Consider the following 15,574-nt stretch of genomic DNA (forward strand, 5'->3'; position numbering starts at 1 on the left):
CTACCCTCTGTCTGTACGCATGCTCTGTATTTTGTGTGATCCTCCTGGATTTATTTTATTTTGTATTATTACTAAAGTAATTTTGTCTGTTGTTATTGTTGGGTACAGTTTGGAAAAGGACCAGGAACATGTATATGCAAAAGGTTAAAACCTAAAAGCAATATTTTTAACACCAGCGATATAAATTAATACTAATTGTATACCACAGTAAGGCTAAAAACACACATTCAACAATAAAGCTTTGGTCTAAATTACAGAGTACTTTTTTCTGTACTATGGGTAAGGAAGATCCAAACTCCGATGGAGATTTTTAAAAGCATTATTAGCAGTGAAACAAACTACATGGAAAGGAGTAAAGATAAAATCCAATATAGTAAATAACATCTGAATACTTTCCATTTTTGTACCTGCTTAGATAAAAATAAATTTGAGTTAATTTGGGTATTGGGACTGAAAATTTATATTGCAGTATACAGTGGCTCTCAAAAGTATTCACCCCCCTTGGAATTTTCCACATTATATTGTGTTACAACATGGAATCAAAATGGATTTAATTAGGAGTTTTTGTCACTGATCAAGACAAAAAAGTCCATAACGTCAAAGTGAAAAATAAAATCTACAAATTGTTCTAAATTAATTACAAATATAAAACAGAAAATAAGTGATTGCATAAGTATTCACCCCCTTTGCTATGACACACCTAAATAAGCTCTGGTGCAACCAATTGTCTTTAGAAGTCACATAATTAGTTGAATGGAGTCCAGCTATGTGCAATTAAGGTGTTTCACATGATTTCAGGTTAAATACACCTGTCTCTGGGAGGTCCCACAGTTGGTTAGTACATTTCCTAACAAAAACACCATCATGAAGACGAAGGATGATTCAAATCAAATCCAGAATGAGGTTCTTCAAAAGCACCAATCAGGGGTAGGATACAAGAACATTTCCAAGGTACTGAATATCCCCCGGAGCACAGTAAAGTCCATTATTAAGAAATGGAGAGAATATGGCACAACTGAGAATCTGTCTAGAACAGGCCATCCTCAAAAACTGAGTATTCGGACGAGAAGGGCATTAGTCAGGGAGGCCACCAACAGGCCTATGGCAACTCTAAAGGAGTTACAGTCTTCAACGGCTAAGCTGGGAGACACTGTGCATATGGCAAAAATAGCCCAGGTGCTTCAAAAAACTGCCCTTTATGGAACAGTGAAAAGAAAGCCATTGTTGAAAAAAACTCACATCAAATCTCAGCTAAAGTTTGCCAGAAGGCATGTGGGAAACTCTGAGACCAAGTCGAAGAAGATTCGATGGTCTGATGAGAACAAAATAGAGCTTTTTGGCCTCAACGCTAAGGGCTATGTTTGATGCAAGCCTAACAGCGCACCTCATCCCGAGAACACCATCCCTACCCTGAAGCATGGTGGTGGCACCATCATTCTATGGGAATGCTTCTCTGCGTCAGGGCCTGGAAAGCTCATGAAGATAGAGGGCAAAATGGATGCAGCAAAGTACAGAAAAATCCTGGAGGAAAACCTGCTGAAGTCTGCAAGAGACCTGGGACTTGGGAGAAGATTCATCTTCCAGCAGGACAATGACCTCAAACATACAGCCAAAGCCACACTGGAGTGGCTTAAAAACAAAAAGGTCAATGTCCTGGAGTGGCCCATTAAAACCCCCAGACCTCAACCCAAATGAGAGTATGTGGAAAGAGTTGAAAATTGCTGTTCACCAAAGGTCCCCATCCAACTTGATGGAGCTTGAGCAATTCTGCAAAGAAGAATGGGCAAAAATTGCAGTTTCCAGACGTGCAAAGCTGGTAGAGACTTATGCAAACAGACTCATGGCTGTAATTGCTGCCACAGGTGCCTCTACCAAATATTGACTCAAGGGGGTGAATACTTATGCAATCAATTATTTTCTATTTTAATTAATTTTGAACAATCTGTAGATTTTATTTTTCACTTTGACATTATGGACTTTTTTTGTGTTGATCAGTGGCAAAAACTAACTAAATCCATTTTGATTCCATGTTGTAACACAATAAAATCTGGAAAAGTCCAAGGGGGTGAATACTTTTGAGAGCAACTGTACACTGATATCTGTGTCATCCAATGGAAACACCAAAAGTTTTTTTTTTTTTTTTTGCTGATTGGGTGATTCAGATGACTCTGTCCAACCCCTCACTCTCCCCGGCGAAAAAAAAAAAAAAATCTGACTGATGCCTGATGATTGACTCGAGGTGGGGTGAGGTCTGAGGATGTCCTAAAATGGACACGATACAGGCCGTTCACCAAGCCTCTGAAGTCTGTTTTGTATAGCCGGAGTTATTTAATTAAAAAAAATTTGCATTTTTCTGTGATCATTTTTGCCCTTGCCCTAGCTGTGTAATTCGCCCCAAGCATAGATGTGATTGTTTGCTGATCTGAAATGTGTTTACTGCTGTTACCACCCGACAATAGGGCGGGGGGTCCCCACCAAAAAGGGGTGGTTTTTTATAATTGTTTAATATATATGTGGTGCTGGGACAAATATCTGAATATTCAAATGAATATTTTTTGACATTTAACATTATAAACCAAATTGAAAAAATGACGGTGCTTAATTATAATACAGCAGATATTTACAAAACACTCAGTAATTTAACCTCTTAAACCCCCAGCCTCCCATAGGCAATTTCAGCCTGGAGGGCTATGGCCTTAAATAAGTCACATTATCTTCCAAAGTATAGACAGCACAGGCATGGTTCAGGGCTTGAATTCAAGGTAACCCCCTGGCCATTAGGACTAAAACCTCAGATTTGATATAAGTCTTACTCAGTACCACACCGGAAGGAGATATCCAGAAAAAAAAAAACATAAAAAACAAGAACCGCTTTTCATTTGTTTATATTCTATCATCATTTTTTCACCTTGTAGCACATGAAAAGAGCCAGATTTTTTTCCAGTGCTTCCCCAACATGTCTTCTACACTGGATAAAAATAAAAGAAACTGATTGAATAAAGGGATCAAATTCTACATGAGTTTTTACAAAGCTAGGCCCAAGGGTCGCCAAACCTCTCCAAACCTCTCCAAAAATGAATATTGTGTAAATCTTTATGGCCAGTCATACACTAGTTTCTTGAGCAAGATCTTTACCTTCTGGCACCTCACATGCTATACATTGCCATATGAATTAGATTTTGTAATCCTCTTTTTTTACTTATTTGTCAAATATTTAATTCAAAAGGTGGCCTTTTTGGAGAGCTTTGGGGTGCCCGAAATGTATCCATGATGAGTATGCATGACAAATACTCTCAGTTCATATGCCAACTGTCAGGCACATTGCTCTCACATAACTGTGTGTTTGTGCAGGAGAATGTTGCTACTGAGATTTTTTTTGTAGCTCTGAATTTTCAGTACCTGACTCTCTTTGTTACTCACTTGCTTGAAAGTATGTAAATGTCAAGAAGCAAATTTTTTTTTTTTTTTCAAAATAAAGTGGTTACACTTTATGTTGAACATATGTTGATTATTGGATAAAGGCATCTGCTAAATGTCTACAATAATAATAACAATAATAATGAGATTGCAGACACCTTTGCTGCCTAAATCAGGCTGCCAGACTGAAAACACCACAGTTCCTTTCATCTTTGATTGACATGTGGCAAACAAAGGAACCGAGTGAGCGATTGTTGGAGCAGGCAGACAGCTCATCTTGAAAGCCTAAGAAACCTACACTGTCTCTAGATGAAATATAAAAAAGTTTGCTAAACACTCCCATGCAATAAACTAAATCAAGGAACATCAATGAGAAAATAATAAAGATGGCCGGGAAACAACAATTACTTCTTGCAACTTGTATTGCATCGTAAAAATCAGGGACTGTATACAGCAGCATAGCACAGATGAGACATGGTGTTGCTCTTTACTATGCAATAAAAATTATTTTAAAATTTTTTATTTTTATGTGCCCCTTGAGAGTCAAATGGTTGCATTTTCTAATAACATTTACAGTAAAAATGCATATTGAAAATTACAAAAATAATAATAATAATAATAATAATAATAGTGTGGATCCATTATACTTACAAATCCTGAAGAGGCTCCAATCCATCTTCAAATGCTGCTTCACAGACGCTGAATCAGCACTCTCCAACCCAGAAAGTCATTTTCGCCGACACTTTCACTATTATTTTATCTCTTCCAAAACTTCAAAAAGACTAAATCCACTTCTTTTGGGATGCTTTGGAACACTGCTCGCTATTTTGTTCGATTTTATAAATTTTACAAATTGAAAAATGATCAGAAAATGATAAGAAACCTTGATCCTATGTGCGTAACACTGGGCCCTCGCTTGCAAATATGTGTCTTGTTTACGTACGCACATCGATTACTCTTCAATGGATTAGACTAGTCAAGGTATGAATGGAAAGCTTGTGACCTCCCCTACAACGTGATCACCGAGATTTCACCATTAACAGATACATGTAAGGCCAGAGCAGCGAAACGCACAGCTAGTCGATCAGAGTTTTTTTTAACCGTGAGGTACTAGACACATTGCGAAGGGAATATCTTAGCGGTTAAACGGCAAATTCGAAAAATTCCTTTGCTGTTTGACGGTAGGAAAACAACCTTTTTGATATTGAGTCAGTTTTTTTTGCTGTTTTGCTTTTGTAATAATATTACAGATGATTTTTGAAATATAATGTGTAATTGCAGTACCGGATGTTCCGCCCGCGGAACAGGGGGGCGTAAGAGGTTAAATACAGAACTCAGCTGTTTTTAAACATCTACAAAACATCAAATTACTGTGGATAAACTAAAGCGCCATTTTAATCGAGATTGGTCTGTCCGTCTTTTTTTTTAAAGGTTTTGTTTTTTACCTTATTAGTTGATTGTTTCTCATAATTATTAGTCTCATTTTAATGATCTAATAACAAATAGCTCATTGTAATGAGTGTTACGTTGTCTTATTCCAGAAATCCATTTTTGTTTACTCTATTTTTGTGTGTGTGCGCTATGGAGACATTAGCTTTATTTTCTATTTTTATTTTTCTACAGAACAACAGATCCATTAGCAAAACAAGCTGCTATAGATGATTGTGTCCACAAACCAAAAGGGGGGAGTAGCATGTCTTGAGAAAACTTTTGAACTGATACATTGTATGTTTTGGTTGCTTGACAATTGCCTGATGTGTTTAAAAATGAATCTCTTATCAGTAGAGAGTGATAAGGGTACACACTTTGTAGCGAGGGTACATCTACTATACATGTTACATACCGCCACCCGATGATGAATTTTGGAACTGCAATAAAATTATTAATTCAGAGATTAATTCATTAATATTTTTCGATTCTGGGTGATTGCTTTTGCTGTTTTGTGACAAATACAAAAATAAAGATTCTGAGAAGGAGGAGGCTGTGTGGTCCAGTGGATAAAGAAAAAAACTTATAACCAAGAGGTCCCCAGTTCAAATCCCTGCTCAGCCACTGACTCACTCGTGACCTTCAGCACGTCGCTTAACCTCCTTGTACTCCGTCTTTCGGGTGAGACGTTGTTGTAAGTGACTCTGCAGCTGATGCATAGTTCACACACCCTAGTCTTGTAACTTATAAAGCGCTTTGTGATGCTGGTCCACTATGAAAGGCCCTATATAGAAATTAAGATTATTATTAAGATGATACAGGCTTAAACAGATCACTGGATTAAAGAAGCAAGTATTCTTTCTCTGTTACAAACTGCATTAGACTATGCATTCCCACATTAGATAAATGACTACGCAAAAAATAGTGAGAGGCTTCATTTGAAGTCCAGTTTAAATCAGAAACTCTCAAAATAATTAATACTGCATTTGATTTTCTTCTAGGTTCTTAAATGAAGTGATTCCTGATTCTGATGGGAGAGTCGAGTATTGGGACATGGGTGGAGACAACAATGGAACATTCAGATGCAGAATTAGTTTTACTCTCAGGACAACAGGACCATTGAAACTGCTGTTATGTTGAAAACCAAATGCCTGACTATGACATCACCAATTTTTTTCAGTGAGGGGGTTAGTATGTTTGATGATTCAGAACCAACCACCATTTCTTATTTTTGTTTGTTTTAAATATGCCAACAGAGTTTACTGACCTTTTGTTTCCGAAGAACAAATAATAAAACTGTAAATCTGTAGATAGAACTAAGGTGTCTACAATATTCACTGTCACTTTTGGGGAAGATATTGGGAAATGTGTCACAGTGATGCTGGTGTATCACTGAGTAAAGGATATTCATTGTACCAAATCACTTTAGAACAGGGGTTTTCAATCTTTTTAAGCACATACCCCTTTCCAAAAAATGTAGTCCTCTGCGTATCCCCATCTGAGATAGTCATAATAAAATGAAAACAGAAAAAAGGTCTGTACAAGAACATGACACAACATACAATTATAAAAAAATATGAATACAATTATAAAAGTTACTGTATTATAATGGAAAACATATATTATATTTACTTTGGGATAAAAATAGTCCCTCAAACAAGTTTCTAGTTGTTGGAAACATCATCATTTTACTGCAATTATTAAATTAAAATCAACAAAGCCTCCATGCTAGCCTCAATCACTGAGAAATCATGTATTTTTCAATCACTATGGCAATCATGTATTTTTATTGATAATACAATTACAGAAAAGCAGACAAAGAAAAGTTCACTATCCAAGCATCTCTACGGCAGACGTTATTACAAAAACATGTTATTGGCATTTTGGCAAAAATCATGAAGAAAAGTGATGCTTAAAAATGTTTTTAAAAAGGGGGGACATAGGCAGCACAGGGTGTGCCAGAAGCATGTAAGGTGGGAGACAATTTAGGAAAATAAGTCATGACTTCACAACAAATTCTTCTTTTTGGGAGCACATGCTCCTAAAAAAAATTAAATTTAGGAGCATGCCTGAGCCTGATCTCAATGTGAGACTTAAAACCGCAAGGGCGAGATGTCTTATTCACAGATGCTCCACCACAGAGCCTGAAGTAATTTATGATCCTCCACTGAACATCTGAGCCTCTGTTTAAAAAATAAATAAATTAAAAAAAAAATCTTGCCCAACTGTTAAATCACAATTCAGGTTACGTGGAATGCACTCTGGGAATACAGTTTATTAGTGTCTGTTGCCCATTGCATCAACGCACTAAAAACTACATATCTCTACCACAAGTTCTGCCATTCATCGATACCGGCACTCATTTGAAAACGTTCAAGGTAATACTGTTTCTAGGGATAATTGATAGCTCTGAAATAACCTTTAGATTCTTCTTGAAGCTTTTTTTTTTTTAACTTTCAGTTTAACACTAAAACCGCATTGCAGTACATGTCTTTTTTTAATACAACGTAAGATATTCTATTATTTTTGTAAATGCAGCAAACAAGACATGCCCCCTCCTCTTAGCATTTTTTTTATTTTTTATTTTTTTATTTCAAATTTGTTTGTAGACAAGACAGAGATTGCTATGATTGCGGATTTGTCAAGATGACAACTCAGTCAAAGCCTAGTTGATTAATTTTCAACAAAAATCCTCTGTTTTGTTCCACAAATGCAACTGGGAATATATTAAAAGGAAATATTTAATCTTGAAAGTAGTCATTTTGATTGGAATACGGTAAGCTGCACTCGGATGCGTACAACAAACTGAAAAATGACAGGTAGGATAACAACTTGTGCCCAATATTAAATGTATTTTATACATCTTTTTTTATATTACTTTTAGAAAAAAAAAACATTTCAGCTTTACAGGTTTGCATGTACCAGTTTACACGTGTTTACACAATAGTGTTCAACAGAACTGCGTCTGTGTTTACAACACAGCTCCTGGATGCAGGCAGTCAGCAGGCAGATGTGTACACTCCTCTATAGAGTACAATGCTGTCGTCATACCGGAAGCAGTGTTATATTTTATTTTTATGTAGTATTAGAAACGATTTCGGTTTTATAGTTTTGTGTGTATATATACTTGTTTACACCTGTACAGGGGTATGCGTACATAACCGTTTCTTTTGAAATATGTATTTTATTGTATTTTTTCACTGTTTGTAGTAGTGCGGTATATGCGCTCATTTAAAAAATAGTGTTTCTGCGATGCAAATGTTAGATATGATGTGCATGAATAAATCTTTTCAGTTGTATCCGATAGTATGTCCTTCACTTTCGTAACAAAGCAGTTTAAAAATGTATGAGTCAAAGTGACCTACGTGGCGGTTCTAGGCAGTTCGAAAATCCAGCGGTTGTAGTGTTAAGTAGTGTAAACCAAAGAAGGAGGCTGTGATAGAAAGTGTTATGAAGGAAAAAATCCTTTTAATATTTAAAAAGAAGGGAATGTTGGATAAACATATATTTTAGAGAAACTTGATAGTTTAAAAATTAGCTAGATTTCATAGACGAAGCTAATTTGAAGCTAATTTGGGTTTAGTATTAAGTGAAGCAGCCAGTGTACCCTAAAGTTTATGACAACTTGAAAGGTGATTCCATTCTAACCTGTTTTTAGGGAAATGATACCTTTGGCTAAACATCCTTTCCCAGTTTAAACTTCAAAAGGAAATAGGCAAAAGGCTTACTTAATCTTCGCTCTTCCTCCCTTTTCAACTTTAGTTTTACTGCCTTGTGAGTGAAATACCTTAGGTGCATTAACTTAGAAAAGTGGGACCCACGTGGTCAATGACATATTTGGTTGACAGGAGGATTGTAAAACTTGCATCAGTATGTAATTGTTTCTTCTGATAGGTTAAGGAATAAGGGTTGATGTCATAAATTGTTTACTGTATAAAAAAATTCAAGCACTAAGATTAATCGTTGTTACGAGGCTCTCCGGATAAAATCGCCACCACAGTTAAACAATTAAATACATTCACAAAACTGCTCAAGCAGTCCACACTCACTTTACATGTTGAATACATTGCAGTTTAGAGAGGCGAGTTTTAAAAAAAACCTGACCTACCATAAAGTGTCCCGAGATTCTGGAGCTTGTTGAAAACCCTATCTGAGAGCTATCAGGAAAAAATTACCGTGATGAGTAACCTGAATCTCACTGTGAAATAAAACCCACGTTGATTTAAATGCACTGTGTGTAACATATATCAAATAGGCTACAAAATAGTTAAATTATTTTACTAAAACATAGCAGTTCCCAAATGGTTCCACTTGTATTAGCACATTACAGTAACATAACATTTTATTTACCAAAGCATATTGTTCAACAACATCTTGTACATCTGACAGTTGTACAGTTACAAAAAACATTTATTTTTGTGCACCGATTTTATTTTATTTTTTTCTTTCAGTATGATCTCTAGAACACATCTCAGACAAAGCACAAAAGTGTGAAAAGTGTGACGTGACTGCTGTTGCATACAGGGGTATGTTTGTATTCAGCAGCTACATGACGTATTTTGTTTGACATTTTCCTGTAGACGTTTCCCTGAATTAGTTACTGGTTATTCTACTGCCTGATGAATATCGCAATATATTGGTATATCAGTATCACCGCACACCCCTAGTTAAAACCAGTAGGTATATGTGTTAGTGTTCTACAATACCTCATTTAGGGAGCATCAATACAATACCGCACAGTATCATGATATTCGATACTATTGTATCTTATGTCAATTACATCTTAAATGGCTGCCAAAGTCCTTTTTTTGCAAGTGCATAATACACAATTATTATAACACATGTAAGAAAGCGCAAAACACCTTATTTATTTATTTTTTAAATACACCATTTTCTTTGGCGTTTCAGCAAGCTTCAAATACATCAATTACAAGGAATCTCTGAATTTTTATAAAATAACACAAATACTTCCCTTGAAGCAGACTTTTTATAACTAGGCCAGATGTTTTACATACAGGGGTATCTTAAAGGTGCCCTAAAAATTTGAGCAAGCAATGAAAAAATGAAGCACTGTTGTGGAAGCCAATTTACACAGTTACGTAAAGAAATGGCTTGATGAGGTTCTTGCTTGGATCAATAAAACAGCCAAATGAGCACTATCGGCCGAATGGACATTACACGAGTATAAAAATACACCTATTGCAATCTGTATATTAATAAATTATGTAGTTTTCCAATAAAACACATATATTTTTTCTTATTTAAAACATTTGTTAATTCAAGAATATTTACTTTCATAAAAGAAAGTGTCACTAAATGTATTAATATAACGAAACTAAATTGCTAGCGTTACCTGAAAGCATTTGTTTTCTTTACTTGTGTGGCAAATCTGCCATTAAGAGAATCAAACAAGGTTTAAAAAAAAATACTATTAGGAACATACTGAGTTGCACATGGCTGCTTGTATGCAATAAAATAAACAGCATACCCTTCCATTAAAAGTTAACTCTCTTCTATGTTGGGAAGTACCCTTTTTTACAATAGCAACACCACAGGAACATTATATATATACACACACACACACACATATATACAAGGTGCGATTTGTCTACATTTCCAGAGGAAGGGATAAAAACAATAGAACATATTGACACGCCTTGACTCATCAGTACTGAAGGGGACGGGGTAAAAGCCGGAACGAGACGGAACAGCACAGAACGGTACTTTAATGAATTAAATAGCTTTAAAAAACAGCATAGAAAGTTACACACACGTGAGGAGAATATATTACCAATCAGAACCGATTAATAATGTGCTGTCATTAACCACCTTTTTATCCGAAGGTGCAAAGACAACGAAAATTAGACATAATAAAACTAAGTGAGAACAACATGACACTACTGAAAAAACCCACCGAACCGACCTTTCATTTTCCATTCCGTGCAATAACAGCTGTATAAACAAATACGGCTGAAACACAGGGTTCCGAAGCTGCACAGAGTATGAACATTATGCACACAATACAACCAAGTGGTACCAATAGAACACTGCTGGAAAAAATAATAAAATTAAATTAAAAAAAAAACAACCAACCCTTAACCGCCCATTCCATGCAATAAACAGCTTGATTAATAAAGCTGCCCAGAAGATGCACAGGGGACAAAAAAAAGATACAGCAGACACAATACAGTGAGCAACATAATTACAAAAAAACTGTCCGAAGTGTCAACCGACATTTAATTGCCCATTCCCTGCATGCAATGGGCTAATATGAACTTAACTACTGCAAATTCAAGAATGGGTATTCAGATGAGGGAATGCTCATTGATTTTCACTGTTTAGTAGACTATACACATACTACACTTTTTAGCCTTGATAGAAACTCCTGCAAAGAGGCGCCGATCACTAATTTAATACTGTGCTGGAATTGAACACCACATGTGCCTACAGATTGAGTGACCATAGAGAATATCAAGTTATTGACCAGATCTTGTTTTTACTGATTAAGCACTAGAAGCAAATTTCAACGATGTGTTGTAATCTCAGGAAAACAAAATCGAGCAAAAAAGGTTAGATGTGGAACCTTTTATCTGGTGCTGTTTGAACACTTGTAAAATGCTGCATTTAATAAATCGGTGTAACAGTTAGTAGTATTATTCTGAGAACTCGGTACTCACTTCTCGAAATTGTCATGACTTCTGTAAACTGCTGAATGTGCTTAGCCTTGACAGCCATTCAAGGTTGTGTTGATAAGTTTGTGGTACACTGTGGATGTTGTTGTAGACTGAATTATGAGAATATAGGGGCTAGCGATCATCAGTTTGCTCCTGGGTTCCCATGCGCTTCTTCATGGTCCGTGCATCACTAATAGATAGAAAAGAATGGTGAGGTATGACCCAAGAGTGCAATTCGTCCCTGACAGTTGGTCCCCACGACAATTCATCCCTATTACTAGATGTACATATTTAAAGTCATAAAAGGCTATAAGAAAAATGTATGTGTACTTTTAAGATGTTGACTGTGTAACCACATAGAAATTACTGATTGTTCACTTTAACAAGCTAGTGTTATTGATGGGACTGTTTTTAGAGCGAGATCCAAAAGCGGCAAAGTAGTAAAAATGTAAAACGAGTGAGATGAAGGTCGTATTCTTTAGCTGGATCGCACTTTTAAAAGTGGTATCTGCTGCTAGGCACAATGAGATCGGGGTTTCATTAGCCTGTAATGTAACATACAACCCCTGTGTGCACAAATGAGACAGAGCATGTCAGTTTTTTTTTTTTTTTTTACAATACGTCTCAAGCCAGTGTTTAGTAAATTAATAAGAAAAAAGGAACGGGAACTGGGAGCAAATAAAAGACTAAGGCAGCTAATAAACAAAGTTATTTGTAAACCCCGGCAGCCACCACAAAGCCCAATAATAAACACCCCAGACAACCCCACAATCATACTCCACACCCGCGCTCACAAGACCCAGCCATTCAGTAATTGCTCCCTCCCTCCCTCGACCGAAACCACCACCAATAGCCCCTAACATACCTCCTCCTCCCGCATCCTGTTACATTAGTAGGTGTACTCTCTCTCTGCACAGAATATTACACGCTACAGTGTAATCATTGGACAAATTGTCATGACTAAGAATGACATAAGAAAAGAGTGAGGGTTGAGAGTTAAAAAGGTGAAATAGCAAGGTAAGGAGGCCCAGTGGTTAAACACAAAGGCTTCGTACCATGTGGTTCCTGGTTCCTGGTTCAAATCCCAACTCACACTGTGTGTTTTAATTCTCATATTGCACAAACCAGTGCTATCTTTTAGTTAGTGGTTAAGCCAAATACTTCAATTTGATACATTATTTCAAGGGTTAAGTTGTTCTTTCTCAGGCATTACACTGTTACATAGTTTAATATAGCAGCCACTCATTTGGAGCAAAATACATTGTTTAATTTCTCTCCTATGCAGACACATACACATAGCACTAGACAAGACAGGACATTTCCCAAACTAAACAGACATATAAAAAACAAAACAGTATGTTTGTTTATTCGTTCTATTTATTTATTTAACTTGTCCATTTTGTATCAAATATATGTACCTATATGAATGTTACACATTTAAGACTTTTTTTTTTTCATTGTAAGAACCACCAAAAAATAAATGTTGTGAAACTGTTGCAGCTATCTACCATGCTGTTATTATTTTTAATCACATATAACTGCTACAGTTAGGGGCTACCAGCAATTCTAGACCTTTGCAATTGTTCAACTTGTGAAAATACTGTTACTTTATCACCTCCTTTCCCGCAAAGCAGAAAGACAGCTTCACTATATTCCACTATAAAGAAAAGAGAAAAACAATGATAAAAATATGTTTCTGCTAAAATAAAATTATGATTATGAATGGGCAGTTAAAGGTGGTTTCGGTGGGTTTTTTTAGCATTTAGTTGTATTGTGTGTCCAATTTTCACACTCTTTGCAGCTTCTGATCCCCGTGTTCTGCACGGTTTTGCACAGCTGTTAATTGCACGGAATGGGAAATGAAAGGTCGGTTCGGTGGGTTTTTTCAATAGTGTTATGTTGCTCTCACATAGTTTTATTATGTGTATAATCTGTGTTGTCTTTGCACCTTCGGAACCCAGTGTTCCCGGAGCTTTTTGGTGATAAAAAGAAGGTTCTGGGCCGGAAAGGGTTAATGACAGCACATTATTAATCGGTTCTGATTAGTAAAATATTCTCCACACATGTGTGTAACTTTCTACGCTGTTTTTTAAAGCAGTTGAATTCATTAAAGTACCGTTCCGGCTTTTACTCAATCCACTACTGTAGTACACAATTCAAACAGCGAATCACTAAGTTACTTATTTTTAACAAATCAACAGCTCAAAAATATTATTTGAAAAACATTATTTTTATGGATACGGTATCAAAAGCCAATTACACATAAGCTACGCTTACAGCAATTGAAATGAACTTAAGTCATGAAAAGTACTTGCACTTTTATGCATAACCTCATTGAAAACCCCAGAGTAAAACATTAGCCTATACACTGCATATTTTAACAGCTTCGTCTATTAATATTTCACACAGCTACTATATTTCGCGTAACAAACATTAACTGACATGGAGACTGCTGGAGATAGTACTAAAAATGCTGCTAACATATGCAATTCACTAAAGTTAAGCATTATATTTAATGACATATTAATAAAACTACTAATTAATAAATACTAATGTAGATGTCTTCTGTTTAAGCGTATTCAAGCCAAATGTCTACGTCAAAACAACGTCCCAATGCATCTTAAGAACATAAGACAGTTTACTAACAAGAGGGATCCAGGAGGTTTTTAAAAATATTGCAAAGATAGTAAATTAGACAAAAGACAACCACTCCAGCTACTGTAGTTGACAAAGTGCTTTTTATTGCTTTCGTGCTGAACCTGCAGTCGTCTGCATTGGCAGACCTTTGCAGCATGACTCAGAAGCTTCTAGGTCCTGTGCTTTCCTCTGTAGGTGAAGCGTCACATTGATCCTGTTATCTGATGGAAACTGATATGCTGGCAATGGAGTCTGTATTAATTCTGGTCTTTCCATCGCTCATGCATACAGTTCAAAACACAGGAGTTTCACAGACTATTATATTACATGCACATAAAAAACGGATTACCACAAAATCCAAAGAATATAAAAACATCGGTAACGTTTTTGACATTGGTAGTTTTAATGACACATGTTGGCAAAGTATATTTTTGCAGCTTATAGTAAATGCACTGTAATGACGAAACAAACAAGCATCAATTACTCAATTTCGATCAGTTTCTAGCACATTCCTTTTCCATTTATTATCTTTGCTGTGCCTTTTTTATAAGGAATATGCACTGGGGATTCACTTAAAACTAAAAGAACTTCAGCAGATATTGGGGTGGCGATCTGAAAGATGTTTCAATAAATTGTTGGTATTTCCTGCCTTCTTTTTCACTTCTTTAAAACACTCAGCATTTTGGCTATCCACCTTCAACCAACCAGACTGCTGTTGTCATCTGACTGAAACCCAAAATAGTTCCACATCAAGCTTCTCTCTCTGGGATTTGCCATGAATGCTGCAGTAATTCAATTTTCCCAGAACGCCCAAGGTAGTTGGTCACTCCCGCCAAGCAGAAATGCGTAAGCTTAGTTCATATTGTTTTTACAGCACCCAATTCAAGTTTTGTTTTGTTTTCCCCCGATATTTTTTTTGGTATCACGATTAACTCTTTGCATTCCATTTATTCAGCGCTTGTCAGGCGCATCAGGTCTAATTTATTTTCCCCCACACTTTGTTTATTTCACACGCGCTGTTTAAAATATATATTTTTATAGAGTAAAACAGGTTTAAAAGGAATCGTAAGACACTCAGTACTGTATCTACAGCCAAGCCCCACCCCTTGTCCGCTGTATTTTTCATATACCTCTTTATAGACGTGCGTACTGATAAACTCTCTCCTGATCACTCGTTTTATCACCAAACCCCCCAATAATGCGATCCAAGTCACTATTTTCTTACTATAACATCTCAAAAAGCTCTGCAAATGTCAGTGATATTATTTGAGCACTGTATGAAGAGAGCTACCTCCTTTGTTATGTCTGTGTTATCTCTTATGCATGGGGCTATAAGATACACCTCTTTCTTCGGTTTCATTTGGCTCTTATCAGTCTCGGCCAATGAAAGGTTCTCTCTGCTTTTTCCAAGAAAAAAC

General features: G+C 36.2%; 1 protein-coding gene across 3 annotated transcripts in view; it reads right to left on the minus strand.

Moving 5' to 3' along the window:
- LOC121314525 (chromodomain Y-like protein) overlaps window positions 1-15,574 on the minus strand; it is a 129,189-nt gene that overhangs the window by 79,096 nt on the left and 34,519 nt on the right. The window lies entirely within an intron of this gene.

The sequence above is a fragment of the Polyodon spathula genome, chromosome 4 (assembly GCF_017654505.1).
Source record: "Polyodon spathula isolate WHYD16114869_AA chromosome 4, ASM1765450v1, whole genome shotgun sequence".
NCBI classification, from domain to species: domain Eukaryota; kingdom Metazoa; phylum Chordata; class Actinopteri; order Acipenseriformes; family Polyodontidae; genus Polyodon; species Polyodon spathula.